The sequence below is a fragment of the Nicotiana attenuata genome, unplaced genomic scaffold, assembly GCF_001879085.1.
Source record: "Nicotiana attenuata strain UT unplaced genomic scaffold, NIATTr2, whole genome shotgun sequence".
In the NCBI taxonomy this organism is placed as follows: domain Eukaryota; kingdom Viridiplantae; phylum Streptophyta; class Magnoliopsida; order Solanales; family Solanaceae; genus Nicotiana; species Nicotiana attenuata.
This window is the reverse complement of record NW_017670936.1, coordinates 131304-138834: the sequence shown is the minus strand read 5'-3', so window position 1 is coordinate 138834 and position 7531 is coordinate 131304. Positions and strand designations below refer to the sequence as shown.

Below are 7531 nucleotides of genomic sequence, written 5' to 3'. Positions count from 1 at the left end.
AAGATGGTATTGACTATCTCACCTTCATACTGTGACCTACAATCAAACTCCATTGAAATGGTCACTGCTGATATATCTGGATTCTAAAACTTGGAAATTAGAGGAGAGGTGAAATTAGGTTTTATCAAGCTGAATTCACCCAAGACCTGTCTTGCCACTTTAGCAAGATCTTATTGCACCTTAAATAACAAAGAAAAATCAAGCCAGAGGGACAAAAGGAAGTCACAAGACATTCAAAGATAACCATAGTGTTACAGAATAGTCATGAAGCACCATTTAAAAGCCTATTCTCAGATTGTTCCTCTTCCACCTCGAGCAATAAGCTACTCTTAACATCATGGTGGTGCTCATAAAACCGACAAATTAAGAGAAAATAGAGGAAGTTAATTATATTTAAGAAAGTGATCAGCGAATAATAGCAATCCAGGTGACCTCTATTTATGTTACGCGAGAGCCAGCTCGTGTTGCCTCCAGCTGAGGTAACACCATCCACCACACTCACTAAAAGACTGCCAATTAAGCTCGAAACAGCAAGGCCAACCGAGTAAATAGCTGCTGCAAAGCTGGACATGCTTTTAGGAAATAGTGTGTATATGAACTCAATCTGTCCAACCACATTTAAAGCCTCAGCCACTCCCATTAGTGCAAACTGTGGCACGAACCACATAGCGGACATGTTTATCACAGCGTTCGGGTCATCCCTGAATCCTTCATTGATTGCCTTATTGCGTCGTATGGTTTCTGTTATTGCTGATATTGCCATAGACACGCAGCAGATAATCAAGCCGATCCCCATTCTGAACACTGGACTTAGCCCTGTGGGCAATCCAGTATACCTTGACAGTAAAGGAACAAGCACGATCATATAAAACAACCCAGATTGTCAAAGTAATAACAGTAAACACGCCGAAGGATCCAGCTGGGATTTCAAACTGAGGGAACATGTGTCTATCCATGGTCATCAGTTGAAATATTGAAAATGACTGAGTTAACGACACAAGAAGCATAATACAGGTAGACCACATGGGAAGAACTCTAAGAAAAGACTTCATTGTTTCCACTTGTTCAACACAGCAGAGACTCCATGGATCTGAAGCTTTTCCATCAGGTTTCAACTCCCTGAGACGATCTTGAATTATGCAAGCTCTATTCAAACACCTGTAAAATACAATAAATGGAAAGAGTGAGCAGCACTACGAAACTGAAAACACAACAACAACAACAACAACAACAACAAACCGAGTATAATCTCACGAGTGGGGTCTGGGGAGGGTAGTGTGTACGCAGACCTTAGGGTAGAGAGGCTGTTTCCGATAGACCCCCGGTTCAAGGAAAGAAAAAGAAAGCAGTAACAACCAGCAATACCAACAGCAAGATAATAAGAAAACAAGCAGTAACAATAACAAGATAATAAGAGAACAAGCAGTATCAACAGCAATATAATAAGAAAACATGTAGTAATCAAGACTGTCAATAGCCGAATACAAGGCTAACTACTACTACTACCGGTACGGAGAAGACATACACTCGACTACCTACTAACCTTCTGCCCTAATTCTCGACCTCCACACCTTCCTATCAAGGATCATGCCCTCAGTGAGCTGAAGCAACGCCAAGTCCTGCCTAATTACGAAACTGAAAACACATTTCCAGCAAAAGGCTGGTTAGATTAGGTATAGCTGCAGTTGTGGACAGATAACTAATACTTCAAGTAGCTATTTTCAAGAACTTTTCATTTCCTTTAACATACGTCTAATGAGTAAGAGATGGGTCAAAGCAAATCCTTCAACACACTAAAAAATTGCTAAACTACATGTATCTGCACTGGATACTTACAAGTATCGGAGTTCATATAACATAACAAATCGGTAAAAGAATATCATAATACAGTAAGTGCATGAAGGGACATCGAAGATATCTATATCATTGAAGAAAAGATGGCAGGCGTCCATACCTGAAGTCAGTTGACGGTTCCAAGAGCTTTGATTCGGGTGCCCTATAGTAGTGGACGTCATTATAATTCAACAGAACATTTATATGTCTTTTTCGAAAGGCTGCCGTTGCTACTTGAAACAATCCAGTGAACAAACTCCCTTTAGCTTTAACTTTGATATAAAGAGGAGATCCCATTGAGAAAATGGAAACAGATAAAACCATGAGCACAGCAGGGACACCGAATCCAACTTGCCAACCAAAATGATCTTGGATATAAACGATTACAGTAATTGCAAGAAAAGTTGAAGCTCCTACACTGGCATAGAACCAATTGAAATAGCTATCTATTACCCTCTCGTTATCTGGATTTTCTTTGTTGTCCATTTGGTCAGCACCCAATGCTATAGAACAAGGTCTAACAAAACCAGCACCAAGAGAAATGAGCCCAAAAGAACACAAAAGTACAGCAAGTTGACCTGCTGTTGTTCCATTACAACCATGTTGATACGAACTGCAGGGTAACAGCCTGAGTTGTGGAAATATAGTGGTAAGCCAAAGAACAAAGATTCCCTGTTGAGAGAAAAACTAAAGAATAAAAATCTACAACTAAAATAGAAGCATTGATTTCTTCTCAAACACAAAGCCCTAGAAATAGTAAAGGAAAAGAGGTTATGAACCGTCTCTGGAATACCATCTCCAAACAAGAATCAAGTGAAGTGACGAGTATTGAGCGCTAAAAAGTTACTAAGAAGATTGTAGCTGCATCAATAAAATTTGCTATTAAATGGATGGAGCAAGTAATATAGTATAACAAACAAAGAACTGAGGAACAAAAGGGGCAATTTGCTACATTCATATTTTGTTTGTATTCCCACAACATTTTTCGCAATAGCTGGTGTTACACCAATTTGCTAGGAAATCTTTTTATCTACTCACTATTAGTAACCAATTTGTGATCTAGGAGAGAGCTCCAAGTATGCAGAGTTTCGGCATTCTTTTACTTATAATTATGTGTACTACATTAAATTTGGTAACTTTCTTGTTCTTACTAGACATTCCCATACAACAAATGCTTGAGTTTTTCATCATGCTTCATTAAACAGAACTTTTTCATTTAACAAGACTTTCATATATCAAGTTTTAGCATTTTTCAACATGCCGCATTAACAAAAAGGGCAGCCCAGCGCACTAAACTCCCGCTATGCACAGGGTCTGGGGAAGGCCCCGGACCACAAGGGTCTATGCCGCATTACCAAGGCACTAAGCTCCCGCTATGCCGTATTAACAAAACAACTCCAAAAAGAGTCTGGATCTCTCTGATTGAAGAGTCACTATATCTATTCTTCACTCAGTCATCACATTAGGATGATGTTTGTCTGTGAATAATGAGATGCCCCATATGTTCCATTTTATGCGATACTTTTGCCTTTTAGTTTGTTCAAAAAAGATTGACACGTTTCTACATTGTTCAAGAGACTGTTAATTTTGAACTTCCAATGTTACCCTTAATTACAGACACGATTTCAAATAATGTGCACTAAGCTCCCGCTATGCGCGGAGTCTGGGAAAGGACCGGATCACAAGGGTCTATTGTACGCAAGCTTATCCTGCGTTTTTTGCAAGAGGCTCTTTCCACAGCTCGAATCTATGACATCCTGGTCAAATAATTTTATAGTCACACAAATATCATGGCATATTTAAGTCCACAAGTATCTGAAGTTTTTCTTTCTTTCTTAAGCAGTCATGCCTAGTCCAACACTTTCAGATAAAATGAAAATTGACAAAATATTTTTAAAAAATTAGGAGGGACTACAAAATGACTTACCATCAAGCTGGAGATTGTACCAATAGCAACAACCCTAAACCTTCCTAAGTAAGAATCAGAAACAAAGGCCCCTAAAATGGCCAGCCCATTTGAAAGTGCTGACCATATTCCAAGTAAGACTGATGCAGGTGCAGCTTCCATGTGATAAAATGTTGTGATGTAGATTATCATATTTGGGAGCAACCCAAAGCTTGCCACTCTCTCAAATGATTCATTCACTACAAAATTCAAAAGAAAAAGCAACATGCAACACAAGGGGGAAAAAATTAAAGAAGAAAGAAAAAAGAGCAAGAAAATGTAAAAGAAAGAAAGACACATAAATATACATACCTATGATGAAAGGCATGGTTTTGAGACCACCCTTTTTAGAATTGTGTCAGTGGTTCAGTAAATTTTCTTGTTCTGGTTCATTGTCCATTTTTTTCCTTCTTCGAACTCTTGCTTACTCAAAGCAAAGCGAGAGAGAGAAAGAGAGCGCAGAAAAGGCCAACACTTTTTGAGTCTGAAGAGAGCTTTAGTTCTGTAGTTCAAATGTCCGTACATAGGAGATACTAATGTCCACTTTTTACACCTAGTTTGGATGGTTGTTACCGATTGTATTGTATCGTATTGTTACTATAAATAAAATATTTATTTTGATTGTTAATTAAATTTTATTATATTGTATCGTTAAATTCGTTGTTGTATAACGATGAAATGTGCCACTTTATGTAACGACCGATTTGGTGTGGTCGCGCATGGTTACCTTGTCTTTTTATCTCAATCTCACCATTTATTATTATTAAATAATTTTATTTTATCATTTACCCTACCTTTTTATATACCGTATCATAATTTTTTTTTATAATATTGCAAGTTTATTCATAATATTACTAGTGCGTGATACCATGAAACGACGGCAAAATGACGCAATCCATCCAAATATTGTATTCACCAAACGATACAGTACAGTACAATACAATACAATACGATACATTATGAAACGATATATAACAACTATCCAAACAAGTTGTTACTGGTCCCGCATTTCGAGCTTTTAATTTCTTTATACATTTACACATTAATTTTAAAGAAAAAATTACTTTTGGACGTAAATTTGATTGAAACTTGTAGTTAGTCGAGTTAACTAACTATGGCTTCGTAAAGATCTCCTTTGGTGATTAATAAAATATTTAATTACCACAAAAAAAATTAAAAATTATATTCAAAATATATGGCCAAATGGGTGCTAAAGATGGTATCAGCTCCCTCTACCCGACCTCTTGGACTTGCCTTCTAAATGGACACGTGGAATTCATACCCAAATTTCTATACCAATTTATCCAATGCGAAAATCCGCCATTCGCCATTTAAGCCATCTCTTTCATTGTAAAACATGCTTCATCTAGCATGCGCCTATTAACAGTTTCTTGGCTCCTTTGACTTCTGTTTCCTTTTTATTATTTTATTCTCTCTATGCAACAAATATTTATGCTGCCATTTTCAAATGACCTTCCAAGAAAAAAATATAGAGTGGAAAAAAGGAAGATATTCTTTTGTTGGAGAAATAAGGGAAAAATAGAAAACAAATGTATTATTTATAGATGAGTAAGTACAATTTGTATGAGTCAAAATCTGTCTTTAGAATATTTAGTATTAAGGGAAGAAGAGTTCCCAAGTCGTCGTTTGTTAAAATGGCCCAAGAAGCGGCGAAGTCTATGGACGAAGATCCAACAAGGGCCGAAGTCGAAGAATCGACAAGGGCCAAAGTCGAGGTATCAACAAGAGTCGAGGCTGAGGTCAAGTACCTCTGACAAAGTTATAACAGCTAGCTTCAATATGAGATATTAAAGAGAATATTCGAGTGGATATTCTCTTCACTTGTACTATTAGGGTTTCTTAGGAAATATTCCCTATAAATAGAAAACGACACTATGATAGGGGACATATGATATTCATTTGTAAAGAACACACTTTGACTTAAAGAATCGGATCTCATTTGCTAAGATACAAACATCACATTTTCACTAAGATTCTTGTCTATACTTTTCCACTAGATCTGAGAATAACTCAAATTCAAGCGATTGTCTATCATTCATCATTGTCAAAAAGAACATCCACGTATTCCATCCTTTATTGGGCGACTCATTTGTTCTATTTACTTAAATGTCATTTGTTGCTATTCATTATCGTTGATTGCTATATTATTGCCTCTGATTTCTAGTATATTTATTGCATGCCACTGCCACTGTTCGACCAGATCACGTAGTATTTGTTGCTTCTTTAGGAACTCCATCTAGAAATATTATTGTTAGCTAAGATTAATACTTATTCGTATAAATTTAATTATTTGAACCAAGATCTATATTTTTTGATCAAACAATTTGGCGCCATCTATGGGAATTTCTTAGTTAAATTCTTAGTGTCCCCTAGATCTACAATTAACGCAGGTCACTAGCCTCAAAAAACTCGAGATTTCATTTCTTTGTCTATACAAAACCCTACATGGCAGGTAACCAAGGAGAAAGGATGAGAATAACAAGCGAATTCCGAACGACCTCATGAATGTCATCAACGAAAGCTATAAAACAGTAGGCGAGGACACGACGCCTAATGTGTCTCCTAGGCGGGAGAGTTCAGGTTTATGCATTATGTTCTTCAGTGGGTAAGTAGTTACAACACATATGGGGTGGCATTGGGGAAGTATGATTTTAGCTTCCTAGAGGCGCTTAGCAAAGCGAGCGCCAATTTTTCTAGGTGAGGATACCTAGTTTCGGCCTCGCCTAGAGTTCTGCTAATATAATAGATAGGAAATTGCGTACCTTTTTCTTCCCGGACCAGGACTCCACTTACCGCCACCTCGGATACTGCTATGTATAGGTACAACTGTTCGTCTTCCTTGGAGTGTGAAGCAAAGGTGGGCTAGAGAGGTACCGTTTGAATTCCTCCAAGGCTTGTTGGCACTTCAGAGTCCATGAGAGTTATTCTTCTTCTTCAACAGTGAGAAGAACCGATGGCTCTCGTCGGAGGACCTCGAGATGAATCAACCCAAAGCGATTATGTGCCTGGTTAACCTTTGTATGGCCTTGATGTTGTCCACTACGTAATGTCCTCTATGGCCTTGAAATTATCAGGATTGATCTCAATCCCCAGGTTAGACACCATGAATCTGAGAAATTTTCCAGATCCGACCCCGAATGCATATTTTTCTGGGTTCAGCTTCATAATGTATTTCTTCAATATGTCGAAGGTTTCTGGAAAATGCGTCAGATGGTCCTCTTCTCACAGGGACTTAACCAACATATAGTCAATATAAACCTCCATTGATTTTCCTAGTTTTTGTTCTTCGAACATCCGATTTACTAGGTGTTGGTAAGTGGCATTGGCATTTTATTGTCTGAATGGCATTATGTTATAGCAGTAGGTGACGTACTTAGTGATGAAGGACGTCTTTTCCTGATCGCCCGGGTCTATCCGATTTTGGTTGTACCCGGAATAAGCATCGAGAAAATTGAGGATCTCATGGTTGGACGTCGCATCGATCATGCGATCGATGTTGGGCAAAGGAAAAGAGTCCTTGGGACATGCTTTATTTAAGTCTTTATATTCTACACACATTCTTAATTTGTTTCCATTTTTAGGGACTACCACTACGTTTGCTAACCAATCCAGGTATTTGGCCTCCCGGATGGACCCTATTTTAAGGAGTTTAGATACCTCGTCCTTGATGAATGCATGCTTGATTTCGGACTGGGGCCTTCTTTTCTGCTTGACCGGGTGGAACTTTGGGTC

The 7531-nt window shown here is 38.0% G+C and overlaps 1 pseudogene; it reads right to left on the bottom strand.

The window, feature by feature from the left end:
* Nucleotides 1-210: 210 nt before the first annotated feature.
* On the bottom strand, nt 211-4106 carry LOC109244619 (annotated as a pseudogene).
* Nucleotides 4107-7531: the final 3425 nt, after the last annotated feature.